Raw genomic sequence first — 19,068 nt, forward strand, 5'->3', positions numbered from 1 at the left:
AGCCCTATTTGAGAATTGTGACTAAGACCTTCCATCGCTGGCTTCTGACCAGGTTTCGGTTTAACTTGATTCACTTTTCCCTGGGTAACATCCCTGGTTGGTGTTAACCAGGACATATAGCCCTGTGTAACTGTGACAATTTTTCACCTCAGGACACTATGCACTTTATAATGTTTTGTGATTTTTATACTGACAATAGGAAAAGGTTTTTAGTTCCACTCCTGAGGGGAAAGGGCTTTTTACAGGTCAGGCCAGCTCTAATGTACCTTCAATTGTTAGATAACACCTGGAATATTTTTAATATAAATAAATAGAGAGGTGGAGGTGAGGCCCCCGTACATCCCACCGGAGTATCAATGAAAGCACAGAAATTAGTATGGCAGCGCAAGGAACAAAAAGAGAAAGATAGAAGATATGTTGTTTCATAATCTTACAGAAACAATCAGGAATCCAGAGTTTGGATGTCACAGGACTTCTGCCATGCTTATGAGGAAAGTCATTCTTTATGGAAGAGGAACCCTCACACATATAATAGTGTCATGCTTCATCATGGGCCTCCTCTCCCCACCCTGGGATAGGTTACTGTCACCAGGGCGGAATCAACCTCCTTCAAGACTTAAAGAAAGGCAAGATTTCTAAGATAAAAACTACCTAACAAGGCGGGATCCAGACTTACTAAAAAAACCTCTGGGTTCCTTTATATTTCACCTTCATTGGTGAGGATCCCGGTTATATCTAAAACCAAAAACAAGCAGGTTTACAGATGATTATGGCTCAGACCCGGCTCTTATCTACCAACATGTTTCTGCCCATCAGTTAATGCCTAACAGGTCTGGGGCATTTTTCATTGTAAGCTAGCTGTGGTATCATTCTCTCTGTTTACCTGCTTCTGTGCCTCACCCTTAATAGAATGTTATTCTTAGAACCTGATGATGTAGTCTTGTTATGGTTCTAATCTGTCCAGCACAGAGACAGTTGCTGCCTGCTTATCTCTGCTGTGGATGGGATCCTTTCTTCCTCTGTTAAGAATAAAGTTCATCTCTAATCTACCTTCAATTGGTTTGTACTTCTTCACATTGGCGACGAGGATGGGATGCTGATGAAAGTTCCCTGCTTCTATCAACTTTATTTATTGGAGAAAATTTCACTTAACAGAAAACATCATAGAAAAGGATCTCAACACCAAGCCTCAACCAAGGTATTTTCTTTTGCCTTACATTAACTCTGAAGCCTGGCAGCGCAACATATTATTGGCTTAATTTTTACTTTTATCTGAGGCTTGATACTATCTATCTGCTAGCTATTCATAAGACTTAAAAGCAACAGATATCTTCAGATTTACTCAAATTTGGATTGCCTTGCCTGTTCTTGTGCTTGCTTATTTATTGGTAATCTAAAGCACTATTTCGCTGACTATCTGGCTGAAGCGGCAAAAAGCGCCAAGAAGCGCCACTTCATTGACTCATTATTTATGCGCTCTGCTTTTTGGAATGGAGTTTTACATCTGCTGTTTGTCATGCTTCGTGCTCTTTACGATTTTAATGCGTGAAATGCTGATTTAAAACATTTGTTTCATACGCTGCCTACCTACTGGCTCTCCGTTTCAGCACAAAACGGTTGGGGCCTCTTTGATGTTCGTTCGTGTTCTCAGCGTGCATACTATTTCAAAGGTAAACATCGGCATCTGCACGCCTTCATGCTCCATTGCTCATTCTCCAGCGTGCCCTTCTCTTCCTGACAGGCTGTGACGCTTCTGATCGCGCGTCACCGGCGTTTTGCACCGCTGCTTTGGATTTGTTGGACGTCGCTACGTCTTACATCACAGTGCGTCTGACATCACACTGGATCTTAGCAACGCGATCGTCAAGAGCTTCATCACAGTGCGTCTGACATCACACTGGATCTTAGCAACGCGATCGTCAAGAGCTTCATTACCTGGCAACGTTTCTCTGCCTTGGCAACAAGATCACCAAGTGTCGACAGGCGCTTAAGTCGACATTCAAGTCCCTCGCTTAAGCAGCGCTGCTAACCCTTGGCTTCAGGAACACTTTATGCTGCACTCATTTCCCTTAATAACGAAGGGTGAAGAGGTAACTGGGTTTTACTTTTTAAATTAATCTGTGCTGCTGGAAACTCAAAGACTTCTGCGTGTCTTTCATAAACCTGCATTGGTACACTACGCTGACACACTCAGCTTCTTCCTAGTGTGTTACCTGATACCTGCATTGATACACTACGCTGACACACTCAGCTTCTCTCTAGTGTGTTACCTGATACCTGCATTGATACACTACGCTGACACACTCAGCTTCTCTCTAGTGTGTTACCTGATACCTGCATTGATACACTACGCTGACACACTCAGCTTCTCTCTAGTGTGTTATCTGATACCTGCATTGATACACTACGCTGACACACTCAGCTTCTTTCTAGTGTGTTACCTGTTACACTACGCTGACACACTCAACTTCTTCCTTGTTTACCTGCGCTGACACACTCAGCTTCTTCTATGTGTGTTACCTTAGCTGACATACTCAGCTCCTTCTGCGCTGACACACTCAGCTATTACCTCCATTGACATTTAATATATTTATTCTTGTTCTTTTGTTCCTGTATAATCTCTTCTACTAATATTTGCTTTTTGCAGTTCATAGTCATATTTGATACTCATTTATTCTGTAAGTTACATTGATACTTGACTTGACATTTGCTCATCTTACATAGTGTTTTTTTTTGTATTTCTTTAATTTGCTAAAGTTATGCAGAACGTTACAGCTGCGCCGTTCTTCCTTTCAAAACCAGGTGATCCTCCTATTCGCTGGTCTAAATGGAAAAAGGTATTTTTAAATTATGCGAGAGTATGTGTCACTTCTCTTTCTGCGGAAAGGAAGTCCGCACTGCTAATGCACTGCTTAGGCTCTGAAGGGCAAGATGTATTTGAGCATTTGCCTGAGTTAACTACTGAAGAGGCTGACAATTTAAATGAATTTGAGGTCAACATAAAAAAACTAGACAAACACTATCTACCAAAAGTGAGTACCATTTTAGAAAGGTACCACTTTGGCAGACGCATGCAGAAAGAGGAAGAGTCTATTGAGACTTATGTCACGGCTTTACGAAAGTTAGCTGCCACTTGCAAATTTGATGGTACTTTAGAGGAAAGCCTGCGTGACCAATTCATGCTAGGATGTTGTCTAGAAAAAATTAAGGACGAACTGTGGCAAAAAGATGATTCTAACTTAGACGAAGTTATTGCTATAGCCAAAAGACTAGAACACTCTGATGCATGTGTGAAAGTTTTTAAGAAACAGAAGGAGATCTCGGAGGAAAAGGTTTTTGTGGTTAATAAAAATAAATCTACAGAGAGATCAGACCCGAGATCAACTTCTAAAACCTCTAAGAAAGTGTACAGTACACCTTCTTCTTCTCATAATTTTTCAAGAGCCTCTACCAATTCAAAGTTAAAGTGTTTCCGATGCAATGCCTTAGATCATTTAGCTAATGATAAGTCATGTCCTGCCTTGTCTTCTAAATGCAATAATTGTGGTAAAGTAGGACATTACTCTAAAGCTTGCAGGTCTCAGGTGATCAGAAAGAAAAAGCAAGTGAAGGAGGTATTGGTTGATGATGACTCTGACTCTGATTCTGATGAATTACATTGTGAGGAAATTTCTGTATTTGATGATGACTATGATCCTGATTCGGATGAACTACACTGTGGTGAGGTATCCTTATCCGATGGGAAAAAATGTAAGGGTGCTGTTGATGTTGTGTACATTGATAATTGTGAAGTCAAGATGCTATTTGACTCCGGGGCAAAGATTACTTTAATTCCTGAAACTTTCTTTGATGAAAAACTGTTTGGAAAGGTAAAAGTTTTTAAACCTGACATAAGGCCATTGGCCTATGGTAGAAATCCTATAAAAATCGTGGGTTACTTCATTGGTCATATTGACTACAAGGGACGACTCACTGCAGGTAAAATCTACATCTCATGTAGGGGTGACAGCATCTTAAGTTGGTTTCATCAGGCTGATTTACGTCTTGCCTTACTTCCTGGTGAAGACCCTTGCATTGTGTTAAGGGATATAGTCTCTCACTCTGGGGGCAATCTTTCTTCCTTAAAGGATGTGACTCCATCTACATCTGGCTGTAATGAGGTCTCAGTTCAAAAATTCTCTGGTGTGTGTAAGAATGTTGGGTCTTTTCCTGATTGGCAAAAGCTATTTGAAGGAGTCTTTAGTGACAAACTTGGTTGTCTTTCTGGGTATGTTCATAACATTGTCTTAAAGACAAATGCTGTTACTGTGGCATGTAAAGTGCGTAATGTTCCTTTGGCCATGCAGGAGCCAATGCGGTTAGAATTGGATAAACTTTTAAATGATGGGATTATTGTTAAGACTGAGGCGAGTGAATGGGTTTCGCCAGTTGTTTTAGCTCGTAAACCCTCAGGCGAGATTCGTTTTTGTGTTGACCTCAGGGCTCTCAATAGGGAGGTCGTGGCAGATAGATACCCTCTCCCTAATATCAACACCATGTTGACTCAGTTAGGGGATGCCTGCATGTTCTCCACTCTTGACTTGAGGGCTGCATACCATCAGGTGAGGATTGATGAGGCTTCCATGGATTTCACTACTTTCATCACGCCTTTAGGAACATTTAAGTTTACTCGCCTGCCTTTTGGTTTAATATCCGCAGCCTCTGTTTTTCAGCGAGTGATGGAAGATGTATTGAAAGGTATTACGGGAGTCAAAATTTATCAAGATGACATACTCGTTTTTGGCTCATCGCAGGATGAGCATGATTTAAGAGTTAGGTCTGTCTTGGAACGATTTGAAGACAGAGGTTTGACTTTGAGAGAAAACAAGTGTAGATTTAATTTGACTGAAATTGACTATCTAGGTCATTGTTTGACTCCTGATGGTGTCAAACCTAAAGACAAGTTGGTGAAGACCATACATAGCTTGCCTACACCAAAGTCTAGGGAAGAGTTAGTCACCTTTTTAGGTATGGCGGAATATTATAATAAATTCATACCACACTTCGCCAATAAAACTTCCAACATGAGGGCTTTGTTAAAGAAAGGTGTGAAATTTTCTTGGTCTCAGGTTTGTCAAAAGGAGTATGAACTTGTTAAGCAAGATCTAAGTCTGGCTCCCTCATTACGTAGCTTTGATGTTGACAATAGTTCTATTTTGGTCACGGATGCAGTTCCCGGGGGTTAGGTGCTGTGCTCAAGCAAGTGAGAGATGGGAAAGAGGTTACCATCTTGTTCTTATCAAGGTCTTTAGTTGGTCCAGAATTGTCATACTCAGTGATTGAAAAGGAGGCGCTTTGTATTTATTGGGCCATTAAGAAACTGAAGAAGTTCTTGTGGGGTAATGCTTTTGTGGTTCACACAGATCATAAACCACTGAAGGAGGTCTTTTATAAAAAGGGTCTAGATGCCATTTCCTCACGTATCTGTAAATGGGTTATTGCTCTTCAAGAATTTGAATTTGAAGTGAAGTACTTACCGGGGGTGAACAATAAGGTTGCTGATTGTCTCTCTAGGTTGGTTGTGGAGCAAAATAACCAGAATGATGAATCATCTGAGGATTCATGGGAGATTGATGAGTTTAAGGTGTGTGAGGTTGTAGAAGGTATTGTTCAGGAGTGTGATTGGAGGGATGCAATATGTACAGACCCCGAGTTACAAGAGGTCTGTAAGTTGGTGAGTGATGGTTGGCCATGTCTCAAGAATCTGAGCGATAGTGCCAAGAGATATTGGAACGTCAAAGATGAGTTATCTTTAAAGGATGGTTTGTTGTGGAGAGGTACTAAACTCATACCACCTTCTTTGATCAGGGGAAACATTCTTCTCTTGGCTCACCAAGGACATCAGGGTATATCCAAAACTAAGGAAAGGATACGTTTGCATTTCTGGTGGCCGGGTATTGACCTTCTTGTGGAACGTATGATTCGTGATTGCATTGAATGTAACTCCTCTGATAAGGTTTGTAAAACAAGAACACAGCCAATGGTTATTAGGGATGCCCCTGTGCGTTGTTGGCAAGATGTTGCTTTGGACATCCTAGGTCCCATTTCTTCAGGGAACAACTCTCAACGGTATGTCTTGGTCATGGTAGATATGTTCTCTCGTTGGCCAGAGATAAAAATCACTCAAAACATTGAGACTAAAGATGTTGTCAAGTTTTTACGTGAGGTTTTCAGTAGGGAGGGGTTTCCTGAAACCATCCTTACTGATAACGGGGTACAGTTGGTTTCAAAAGAGATGGAGGATTTTTTGGCTAGTAAAGGTGTTAAACACAAGCGTTGTTCACTTTACCATCCGGAAAGTAACGGTATGGTGGAAAGGTTCAACCGGGTCCTTAAGGAATCCATTCAGATTTCTAAAGACCAGGGTTCAGATTTGAAGGATAATCTCATGGAGAGAGTCATGATCTATAGAATTACGCCACATTCCTACACAGGTGAGGTGCCTTTTATACTTTTTCGTGGTCGCACTCTGAACACATCTTTATTTCAGACTTGGATGAGGAATTTGGGGGTGGAAACTAGTACTTTTAACAAGGATCCAGTCCTAAAGCAAAAGGTGAAATCTGAGCTGAGAAAAGAGAACTTTGATAGCAGACATGCTGTCTCTCCCACCAAGGTTTGTGTTGGCGATCAGGTGAGAGTTCGTCTTCCACTCAGATCCTCAGGTCCCAAGTTTTCCTCTCCTTTTGTTGTTTCAAAATTGTTTCGTAATGCTGTTAAATTGAATGATGGAAGAATCTGGAATTTGAATTGCATTGCTCCCTTTTTAGGTTCAGCTGGGAGACAAGCTACGAACATCAGTCGGGCCAAGAAATGTGTACATCCTAAATCTGATGTTATGTCTGATGTTCCCACCAGGAAAAGTGGACGCTTATGTCATCCTCCTTCTGCTCTAAATGATTATATTTTGAAATAATTTTTTTTTCTATCCTTGTTTTTTTTTTGTGTTTCAGGGGAAGGTGTGTGGTATCCTTCTCTCTGTTTACCTGCTTCTGTGCCTCACCCTTAATAGAATGTTATTCTTAGAACCTGATGATGTAGTCTTGTTATGATTCTAATCTGTCCAGCACAGAGACAGTTGCTGCCTGCTTATTTCTGCTGTGGATGGGATCCTTTCTTCCTCTGTTAAGAATAAAGTTCATCTCTAATCTACCTTCAATTGGTTTGTACTTCTTCACACTAGCATTATTCCCAGTGAATCTTACATGATACTGGATCTAGTTTAATACATTAACCATTTTGGAAAGGATTGACAAACGTTGCTTAATATTAGTAAAAGTTGAAAGTAAAAACAACTTTCCTATATTAGCAAATATTTGGTACTGTATTTGAAACATGGGCATGCAAGTGCAATCTCGCTGCAAACCATTGCAAACCTACATGTAAAGAGTGGCAGGGCATAAAACCCTTGTAGGCGCACAGGCTAGATTGACATATGATATCAACAATCTCCTTATGAGCAAATTATAGTAATAAAGTAACTAGAATATTCCTTCCCCTAGACTTTACAGGATACTGGCTTCCTGGTCAAGGACAGGATGATGTTCTTTGTAGTCACACACTAATCACAAGGTAAGAAAGATTAGTGGCAGAAGAAGATAATCCTCCTGGAGGGGGGCACCTGGCCCCCTTCTCACATTTACTGGGGCTGGGGGTGCCTTTGATTAGTACTCTGTTGGGGGAACACACTCGAGCATCTATGAGGGAATGTATTCAGTACATGACCCTGCTATATCATGTCTAGCGGGCCGGAATAAGTCTTCCGATCAGTGCTGTCCCCAATCATTCATTTCTGTTACTCAATTAAACATTGGGATGTTCACAACGTGTCCGCTGCTCCTATATGCTAGCGTCCACCCAGTGATCCTCCTTCTGTGCCAGAATATCCTTAACTACACTTGGCACACATATATGTGCAATTGGGTAAAATATGGTAATCACTGTAGGCACTTGATACTCATACAAAAACGATATGCACGTTGTTCTCTATACATTCACATTAGGCTGTTTTGCAACCATACTATGATGTCTTTGGACTACAAAACCAAATGAAACCCCTTTGCAGCGGGGGTAATTCCCCGCTGTGCTGGGGGACAGGGGGGGCGCGCACAGCGCCCCGGTACTGATGATGAGCTCAGCTTGTCATCAGCCACGGTGCTCGTGTGCTGATGACGAGCTGAGCTCGTCACGGCCACGCCCGTTCCTTTAGAATGCTCGCACAGCAGGGGATTTATCCCAGCGTGTGAGCGTTCTAACGGCCATGACGAGCTCAGATCGTCATCAGCACATGAGCACCATAGCTGATGACGAGCTGAGCTCGTCATCAGCATGGGAGGGGTTAAGCAAACAGGAGGGGAGTACTCAAAACGTTTGGGAGGCTACCACCCAAGAGTGTCAGGTCCAACACTCCTCAACACTCGCTCTCTCACCAAACATGCAACCTAAATCAGGGACCGGCTTCAGATCCTCTCACAGGAACAGCTCTTCCTGATGGAAACCTGGCTAACCGCTGCACTGGCCCCTGGCATCACCACAGTGATTCCAACTGGCTACAAGATTGCTAAAGATGATAAAGTAGAGCTTGAAATGGCTCCCCACCAACACTCGCAGTACTGTCACCCAAGTCTTCTTTACCAGTAAACTGGACTACAATAACATCCTTTGGTGCACAGACAAAATATCGAGATTTAAATTTCGATATACAATTATATCGAAGTTTAAATATCGAAGGGATACAATATCGAAGGTAAGTAATATTGACACTCTTAATATCGATATTAGTAATATCAAAGTTTTAAATATCGATGTCAGTAATATCGATGTAAATAATTTCGATGTTACTAATGTCGGATTTTTAATCATTTGTGTGTATATTTTATTATATTTATTATGTATTTTAATTTTTTTCATGTCATTTAATTACATTTTGTTTTTTAGTACTGTAGCGGGTTGTGGGTTTATAGGGGAAAAGGGTGTGGGAAGTAATTTAATTATGTAAAATTAATGATTAATTAGTAGTTATTATTAATTAATTTTAAATAATTGGTAAATAAAGTTAATTAATTGGTAAATAATTTTAAATAATTGATTAATTGATAATTATTTTCTGTAGTGGGTTATGGGTTTATATGGGAATAGGGTGGGAAGTAATTTAATTATGTAAAATTAATTATTAATTAGTAGTTATCATAAATGAATTTTAAATAATTGGTAATGAAATTTTATTAATTGGTAAATAATTTTAATTAATTGATTAATTGATAAATATGTCCTGTAGCTGGGTGTGGGTTTATAGGGGAATAGGGTGGGAAGTAATTTAATTATGTTGAATTAATGATTACTTAGTATGAATTATAAATTAATTATAATTAATTGGTAATTAATTTTAATTAATTGGTAATTAATGTTAACTAAATTATTAATTGATAAATGTGATCTGTTGCGGGTTGTGGGTTTATAGGGGAATATGGTGGGAAGTAATTTAAATGCAATTAAGTAATAATGTATTTAAAAAAATGTATTTGTTAATTATATAATTGTTAATTAATTATTAATAGGTAAAAAATATTATAATATGGTATTTTTTAATAATTTTTTTAAGTTAAATATATTTTACTAATCATGTTTTCAATAATTATGTATATGTATTGTAAATGGTTTATATTTATTTAATAGTTTATATTTTTATTTAGAAAAAATAAACTTTTATTTATAAGTATATCATTTTAACCTCTACGCTATCCAACAGTTTCCCTACTGTTGCACTCTTTGGAGTTGGAATAGTAATTTTTACACCTACGCTATCCAACACTTTCCCTACTGTTGCACTCTCTAGAGTTGGATTAGTAATTGTTACCCCTACGCTATCCAACACTTTCTCTACTGTTGCACTCTCTGTAGTTGGAATAGTAATTGTTACCCCTATGCTATTCAACACTTTCCCTACTGTTGCACTGTCTGGAGTTGGAATAGAAATTGTTAACCCTACTCTATCCAACACTTTCCCTACTGTTGCACTCTCTGGAGTTGGAATAGTAATTGTTACCCCTACGCTATCCAACACTTTCCCTACTGTTGCACTCTCTGGAGTTGGAATAGTAATTTTTACCCCTACGCTATCCAACACTTTCCCTACTGTTGCACTCTCTGGAGTTGGAATAGTAATTTTTACCCCTACGCTATCCAACACTTTCCCTACTGTTGCACTCTCTGGAGTGGGAATAGTAATTTTTATTCATACGCTATCTAAAATGTATTTATTTATTTTTATTAGTTTTATGTTGTTATTAATTGTTATTTATATTATTATTTTATGTATATAAATTTGTTAGTAATTTATTATATATTTATTTATTCAAAAGTTATTAAAATAATTAGTGTAGAGTTATTTTGTAATGAAAAATATACTATGTATTATATCTTAATTATTATTAATTTGCATTACATTATGTGTAATGTTTAAATATTATAATATAATTTTAAATATACTTATTACATTTATAAGTATTATTTTGTTAATATTACAATTTTTTTTAATAAAACAAAACGATATTTTACAAAAAAACGATATTTTTGACATTCTATATTAATTTTTTGATATTTTTGTACTTACCTTATTAGGTATAGGATCCCGATATTTTTGCCATCGATATTTTTGTTGCGATAATTGTGTATGTCGATATTAGTGTATTCGATATTTTGTCATAGATGCCAAAATTAGCATTTAACTAATCCGACGACTCCAGTACATACAGAATTAGCAGCAAAGCTCATCCCCAAACTCCCACCCTGCATACACATCATCCCGCACTTCAAAAAGCTTCACTGCCGTCCCATCTACAATTGAGCACTCTTCAAACTCATTACACAAACTTTCAAAGCCTTACACAACATAGACGTTGCATACCTCAACAACTGCATCAGGCACCTCTACTCAGCTGGACTCCCATTCATAGACATCTACTGAATATTCTTAGCCAGAATCGCAGCCATTTTTATATAACTTTTTATCACCCATTTTCTTAAATATTATTACAAAAGAGTTTTATATTTTCACTTTTCAATATATATGCTAACATTATCGATATATGACGAATACTCAGTATTCTCATAATCTGTAACAATAAAGACTTGTTCTCAGAATGCAAAATCGTTCAAAACAAGATACGGTGCTGCAAGGTTAACAATCCCACAGTACAAAATGGACATATAACAAGCATCTTAGTTTCATATTTTATCTGATTAAATGTCTCTCTGATGCTTAGTTTTAGTATCCTTATTCTTACTTCTTTTGACTGAATCTTTCTCATATAACTATAAGGTTAACCTTTCCCATCTGGATAGTTCACATGAGTATACCTAAAAAACACAAGGGAGCTTGTTGAACGGGCGCGGTACAAATGCTTTTAACGTAACGTAACGTAACGTAACGAGCTGGACTTCGAGAACACCCTCTATGCAAGGATCTACAAAATCCTCACCAGAATGCCACACAACATTCAGACCATGGCAGCCAGAATCCCTAGCAACATTTAAAGCTGCACTTGCATCACACCATACCTGAAGGAGCTCCACTAACTCCCCATACACAAATGAGTACAATTCAAACTCCTTACCCACACTTTCAAGGAATTGCATAACATGCTTCTACAATTGCATCTGCTTTCACAAATCTTTCAGATACCTCAGCTTGTCTGGACTCCTACTTGCACACATACCACACATATGGAAAACCAGATCCAACAGACAAGTCTTCTCCTTCATCACTCTTAAAGCATGGAGGACCTTATACATAAGAGTATCCTCCTCACTTCTTGAATTCTGCAAGAAGCTGACGGCCTGGCTTTTCAAGTCGTCCCACTAAGCCTTGGGAGAGGCTAGGCTCACACCTGCTCTGCACAAGTATACCCTCCCAGGTGATAGTGCGCTCCACAAATCTAAGTAACAAAACATAAAAAACATAACATAACATAAGAATATCCTTCTTAAATAAGATTAGGTAGGACTTATATGATGTTGACCTGCTTGCAAACCTTAAAATGTGTTTCCATGTATTTCTACTCTTTATATCTCCCATCTTTATGTCCAAAACATTGCGCCTAGATTTAATCTAAGTATTTTCTTAATCAATTGTATATCTAATGATACTCTATACACTTATTCGAGAATCATTGGGTGCAGTTTTAAGAAAATAGCAGTTAATTAAAATTCTTTTGTAACTTGTATAGATTATATCAACCAAACCGTGATCAATCTTTAATCATATAAAGGAGTATCTAATGGCAAGGCAATGAAGTTTTTCCAGATGTTTACTTTAATTGACTTAATTTTGTTAACATCTTTTCCACCACAATTTCACTTTCATGTCATTTTAACTGACAATTTTCATCTCAAATATGTTTATTTAAGAACATCACTTGATTTATTGGCATACGGCATATAGATTCCCCAAAGCATTTGGCATGGAATAAACATGACTCAAAACATTATTAGTATGTGCCTAAAAGTTCAGATTCCAAGAAAATCTAACCATCGAGAAGAGATAGGTGTCTAGTTTTTCTGAAGTCTCAGAATTTATTTTCCAGCTCAATGCTTTTGCTTTTCCTTTTTCAAGTATCATTATTTTTGCTTTGGCTTCATTAATTTATAGATAGTTTTCTTTCCAATATTTGTAAAAGGCACCCAAATAGCCCCTTTGAGGTTATATCCAGGAAGATTGCATCATCTGCATTAACATCTGCAGATACGGTACTCTGAATATGAGATGTACCTAATTTTGGTCAAAAATGTGTTGCTTGTAGATACTTTGAAGCATTTGCTTTGTAGATGTTGAACAATAATGGGGCCAAAATATAACCCTATTTTGGGCCATTTAGAGTATCAAATCTTCTTGTCTCCTAGTAACTGCACCATTCACACTTAATTGTACTTGGGTCCATGCTCCATTATAGAGATCTATTATTAATCTTAAAAGACCCAATGTTATAACACGTTTCCATTTTCTAACATAGTCTGTTTCGATCCATAGAGTAAAATGCAGTAGATAAGTCTATAAACGCAGCATATTAATGTCATCTTTTGGGTTTAATTTGCCTGCTTGAAATCTTAAAGCATCACAAGAATTCAAAGTTGAATGATTTGGTCTAAACCCTATTTAAACAATAAGTAAAATTCCCACTGACTCAATCCAGTCCTCTATATAATTTAATCGGTGTTTCGCAAAAATGTTCCCTGATATGTCCTGGAGAGCTATCCTCCTCTAGTACCAAGGATCAATAGAACCGCACTATTTACAGTACACCTTGGACCTAAGTAATCTCTTTCATTTGTCCGGCAATACCCTCATAATTCCGCCCAGTCAAAGAAGGAAAAAGAGATAACCTCCTGGTGTGTTTCTTGCTCCACTAAAAGGCGCCTTGGCATCTGCCAGAACGTCAGGAGGGGAAGAAGCTGCAAAAGTGCTTGCCTTACTATTGATGGAGCTAGCTGGAGAAACAACATTTTGTATTACTCTCGTGAAGTAATTTCCTCATAACTGTAACCTTTATTAATTTTGTGAGTTTGGAAAATTAACCAACATAGTATAGTATGCACACACAAATACATATGGGAATACTAATCTGCTTGTATGGCAAAAATATAACTGACTAATTAGTGTTGTTGTCGTGATATGTAATAAAGGAAAAGCTTCAAATTAATCAAAAGCGGCAGAAATTTGCTTTTTGTGCATGTGTTTGTGGCAGAAACCGTAGGATAAGTGAGTATAATTTGCATATGTGTTGCTTATTTGCTAGGTAATAACTAACAGGGAAACCTTAGTAAGGGGGAGGAAACAGAAGGGTTATATTTCAATAATTTAACATTTATTTTTGTTTGTTTCTATGATAGTCCCTATTCTGACCTGTGAGGCCGAGTAAAAAGATGGCTGCTTTATTAACTGTGAATGGAAAATGAACTGAGCCTGCACAGTCTAAGGCCGAGATTGAATGTGAGCTGCCTGAGCCTGAACGAAAGAGGTTCAAGGACAACATGCCCTGAAAATACAGATGATTGCCAAAAGGAGATGGATGTCTCTATTGGAATCAAGTCTGAACTTGCAAATTGCGGACATGACTGTGCGGGACGCTACTAAAGACAATAGACTCTTTAATTTCTGCTGAAGCTGCATAAACTGGATATTAGAATGATGAGAAGATGCTAATCCACCCTCGAATTTGTCCAATCAGGATCTGAGTTTATATTGACAGTTCATTTTTAGATAGCTAAAGTTAGTGAAATAGTGTATAAAAAACCCCGATTATACTTAGGAAAAAACTCCTTTTCGATTTCATCCTGAGATGCTGTCGGAATGCTGATTTTCCTGTGATGTAAGATGCTTTAATAATGTTCCTATTATTTTGAATGAGGACTGAATCTCTAGTTGAGGCTATTAGTTAGGAGTAAATTAATTTTGGGAACTATCTGTCTTTCTCTAATATTTGTATTCTGAAATCTAAATAATAGTGTCAATTTTCTGAATCTTTGAAATAAAATGAATATATCTGTTTGAAATAAAAACTTTCTTCTTTAAAGTAAAAATTTTGAATAAAGAATTAAACAAACCGAATAAAGTCTGTTAAACATGCTAAATGTTGCTTTTAATAAAAATTAGATAAATGGAGAATTAAGCTGGTCTTGTATTTTCCTACGCCTAATTTTTACTAGCAGATTCGTTGACCATAATGGTGGCGTGTCTAAATAAATGTTGTGTTAAATAAAACCATGGTAAAACTCATATAAACTGCAGGTGTAAATAGTATAAATATTTAGTTTTGATTTAGATGCTCCACTATGATAAAGCAGCTCTCCTTTGAATCTCACCAATCCATGAAGTAGGATGGAAGTGTTTTGTGAGTAACTCACAGTGTTCTGGGCCCCACTGATGAGTAGATGTATGATTTGGTACTTCAGGGAAAGGTGATATGGTTTTAGAAAACATTTCCGGAATAGCGCTGCATCAGTAATTAACTTGGTAGCAGAGCATTGGTTGCTATAGAATTAGCTAGGATTATGTATAGAGTGATATATAAGGGTTTTGATGTACAGAATTATGACTAACATCTGTTCGTATTATGTTACATGTAGTCCTGAAAAGGCTTCGGAGGATTGCGTGAAGCTGGTCACTCTGTCTGCAGGCAGAGGAAGTGTGGCAAGTGAAGTCGCACATCGCATAGTGTTGCGAGGGTGAAGGGGGTGAAGTAAGGGCACGGAGACCAGACCTTGGTAAATAGGGTTTTATTTTTCTGAAAGTTTTCTTTCCTTTGTGAGAGTCTTTCTCTGGCCGATATAGCTGGGTAGACTCCTCTTGTACTGGTTTGGGATCTTCTGCTTTCTTTCTTGGGGTCCTCGGCTGCCCACTCCTCCTCCTCGGTTACTCCACCGTAGGACATGCGTGAGGGAGAAAGGAGAACCAATTAGGTTTTGACCATATATACAGTTCCCCAGGGAAAACCGGGTGTGTTTGGGGCACCGTGAAACGTATATTTATACAGGTATTTACACGTGGTGAGGGTACCGTGAGGAGAGGGTGTGTAGGGAATCAAAAATAGGCAAGGGAAGGGGTACACGGAGTATTTACAAAGCGCTACGCACAGGCAGTACTGTGCAACACGCTCTCTCTCTACTGCAGGCCGTCTCCCATCCTCCCGAGCCAGCCTGTCACGCGCTGCCGTACCTGGATAAGCCACACTCCCTGGTGAGTACGGCTGGGCGACTCGCGATGATGGTGATCTCCTGGCTCAGGAACCTCCTTCGTTCGAACCTGGTCTCGTCCTCCTCCCGCCTCCTCTTCCAGTAGGGATTCTTCTCCCAACTCTTCTTCCTGCCGCGATTCTCCTTCCGACTCTCCTGGACCTCGACTCCTCTCCAAACGTGCTCTCGCCGTGTCATCACACACCGGTCTCTGTTTTTCCTGGATTTTGACCAATCCTGCAGAGTAAACGTCATTTAAGGGTGTGTCCTCATCCTCGACACAAGCCCAATTAAAGGAACCCTCCTGCTCTTCATCGGCGTTTTCTGTCCAGCGTGACTGGGTGTCCGGACTCCATTCGTTCTGATGTGAAGGAAAAGGAGGGATGGACAGTCATGTCAGTGACCCACCAGTCCACAACAGGGGTCACCCCTTCAGTCAGCAGGTTCTCCCCAATACACTCCTCCCCCTTTGGTTTCTCCCAATCGGTGAGAGAACAATACCGTGATAGGAAGTTCCTTCCCTTTTTTGTGTTTCACGACAAAGGAAAAGGGTTGCAGAAACAAAAACCACCTGAGTATGCGGGGGTTGAGGCACTTGTTCCTGTACATCCACTGTAGCGGAACGAGGTCTGTTTAAAGAACAAATGTCCTACCCTCCAGATAGTACTTGAGTTTTTCTACCGCCCTCCTTATGGCTAAACATTCTCGTTCTACCGTTGGGTATTTAATTTCCCTGGGGTGTAACTTTTGACTGATAAAGAGGATCGGGTGTTCCAGATTGTCTGCTTCTATCTGAGACAATACTACCCCTATTCCTGTGTTTGATGCATCTGTAGCTAAAAAGAAGGTGTTGTTGAAGTTGGGGGCAATGAGAATGGGACTGGTAGTTATAGCTATTTTTAGATTCTCAAAGGCCTGTTTTGCTGTGTCAGGGGGTTGATGTAGGTGGTGTGGTTGTATCTCTTTCTTTAAAAGATTAGTGAGGGGGCTGGCAGCTTCGGCAAAATTAGGTATGAATCTCCCATAGTATCGTATTAATCCGAGGAATGCTCTTAAGTCTTTCTTTGTGGTAGGGAAGCGAGTATCTAGAATCGCTTTCACCTTTTTATCTTGAGGGGCAATAACCCCATTCCCCAGCATAAAACCTAAGTATTTGACTGTGGAACAAGCAGCCCTTGACTTTTTGGCGTTAGCGTGTAGCCCTGCCGACTCTAGTGCTAAGAGTACTGTGCTGAAGTGTTTTAAATGCTCATGCCATGAGTTGCTGAAAATGACTATATCGTCTAAATAGACGGAGCAGAAGGCTTTATAGGGTTGCAACACTTCGTTCATTAGTCGCTGGAAAGTAGCTGGGGCTCCATGTAGCCCAAAGGGAAGCACATTTTTTTAAAAACTCTTTTTATTGGGTTTTCACAGTTGTCAAAAAAGAGAGAGAGTTTTCCCTAGCACACCCAGAAAGGACTGGGAAATGTAGCAACACTCAAAAAGGGTTCCTTTCTGTGGTTCCTAAATAAAAGCGCCAAAGCTTTTATGAATAAGACACCTAAAACATTTCTGATCCCAATAGTGCATATCCTAACATGTTCAACAATATATCCAAAAAACAAAATTATTCATTAAAATCAAATTTATTAAAAGCTTAATCAAAAAGCAGCATATAGTCAACAGTTTTGCATATAAAAATAATCACAATACATTAACATTGTATACACATAGATTCACAATAAATAAAAATAGCCAAGTTGTCGACGCGTTTCGGTGTTAAGATTGATGATACACCTTCCTCAGGACTACATTCAAATTTCTTCAATCTAAAAATATATGGAACAGTCAATTAGTATACACTTATTGTGGGATTTTATTTACAGAAAGTTTTTTAACAATTATATCGGTGTCAAGAATATAAGTTGAAACAATTTCTTACTCAATTTGCAGTATTCAATTTGCATTCTCAGTATCAATCCTGGGGATAGATAAATCGTATCCACTCCTATGTTTAGGCTTTGTTCCTTTAAAAGACCTGTGTACACATGATATTATGTTGTATTCAGTTACTGAGTTAATTTTAGACCACAAGACTATTACTATGTCATCACTACGCTTTGGATGATCTAATGCTTTCTTTGTATTTTATAACCTGTGTATACATAATGATATCATTATGTATACACAGGTTATTTTTAACAACGATCTTGGCCATTATCAGTGGACAAGGGAAAAGAATTCCATTTGGTTGATATCAAGACAAGAGAATAAAACCCCAAGGCTCCAACTATAAAATACAAAGTTACCGTTAGGTGTCAGTAGTTGGGTTAGTGTACATGCCGTGCCCCATTCCACCTCTGTAAGAGGATTGTCTAATAATGCATTTCATCTATCCATTGCTCTTTGACTATTGTACCCTATTTCATCTTGTGCAACAGTGTACAGTCTGGATACCAGGTGTGCCGTGTTAGAGGACGTTAACAGGAGCTGGAGGGTGTTCAGTTGCGCAGGTTCGTTAGGAAAGTTGGGGTATAACTGCTTACCACCGTTGGCTGGTGTCGTCAAACAGTGGGGTCTTACGACGGCCTCATATGCGGACGACACACAGCTAGCGGTGACACTTAGTGGAGACCCTGAGGTGGCGGCCCCCAGATTCCGCGCGGGTCTCTTGGCAGTAGCTAGCTGGCTTCGCACCAACTGCCTCCAGTTGAATGCCACCAAAACGGAGGTGTTGGTTCTAGGGAAGCACGCTGAGCTATGGGGTAACCAGTGGTGGCCATCAGAGACTGGTGTCACTCCTATTCCAGCTGCTGGAGTGAGAAATCTAGGAGTCTGGGTGGACTCTGCGCTCACCTTCAGGGACCACACCAAGAAGGTGGCTGCCACGTGCTATGGAATATTGCGTGGTATTAGGCCGGCCTTAAAGTACTTTGATCCCCCTACCAGACAGCTTGTAGTCCAGGCCTCAATACTATCTCGGCTGGACTACGGCAGTTCACTGTTGTTAGGGGTGAATCAAGCGGAGGCCTCTAGGCTCCAAAGAGTACAAAATGCCGCGGCACGAGCCATTGTGGGCCTCCCCAGACATTGCTCAGTGTCTGGTACCATCACGGCCTTGCATTGGCTCCCGGTCATACAGCGAATTAAGTTCAAGGCGCTGTGTCTGGCCTTCAAAATTTTGAAATCTTCTTCGCCGCCGGCACTCGCCAATCTACTCACGCCCTATGTGCCTTCGAGATCCTTGAGATCTGAGGGGCTTCATTTGGCTGTCTGTCCACGCTTTAAGTTGAGCAGAATGGGTGGCCGTTCCTTTAG

This window comes from Lissotriton vulgaris, chromosome 2_1 (assembly GCF_964263255.1).
Source record: "Lissotriton vulgaris chromosome 2_1, aLisVul1.2, whole genome shotgun sequence".
In the NCBI taxonomy this organism is placed as follows: domain Eukaryota; kingdom Metazoa; phylum Chordata; class Amphibia; order Caudata; family Salamandridae; genus Lissotriton; species Lissotriton vulgaris.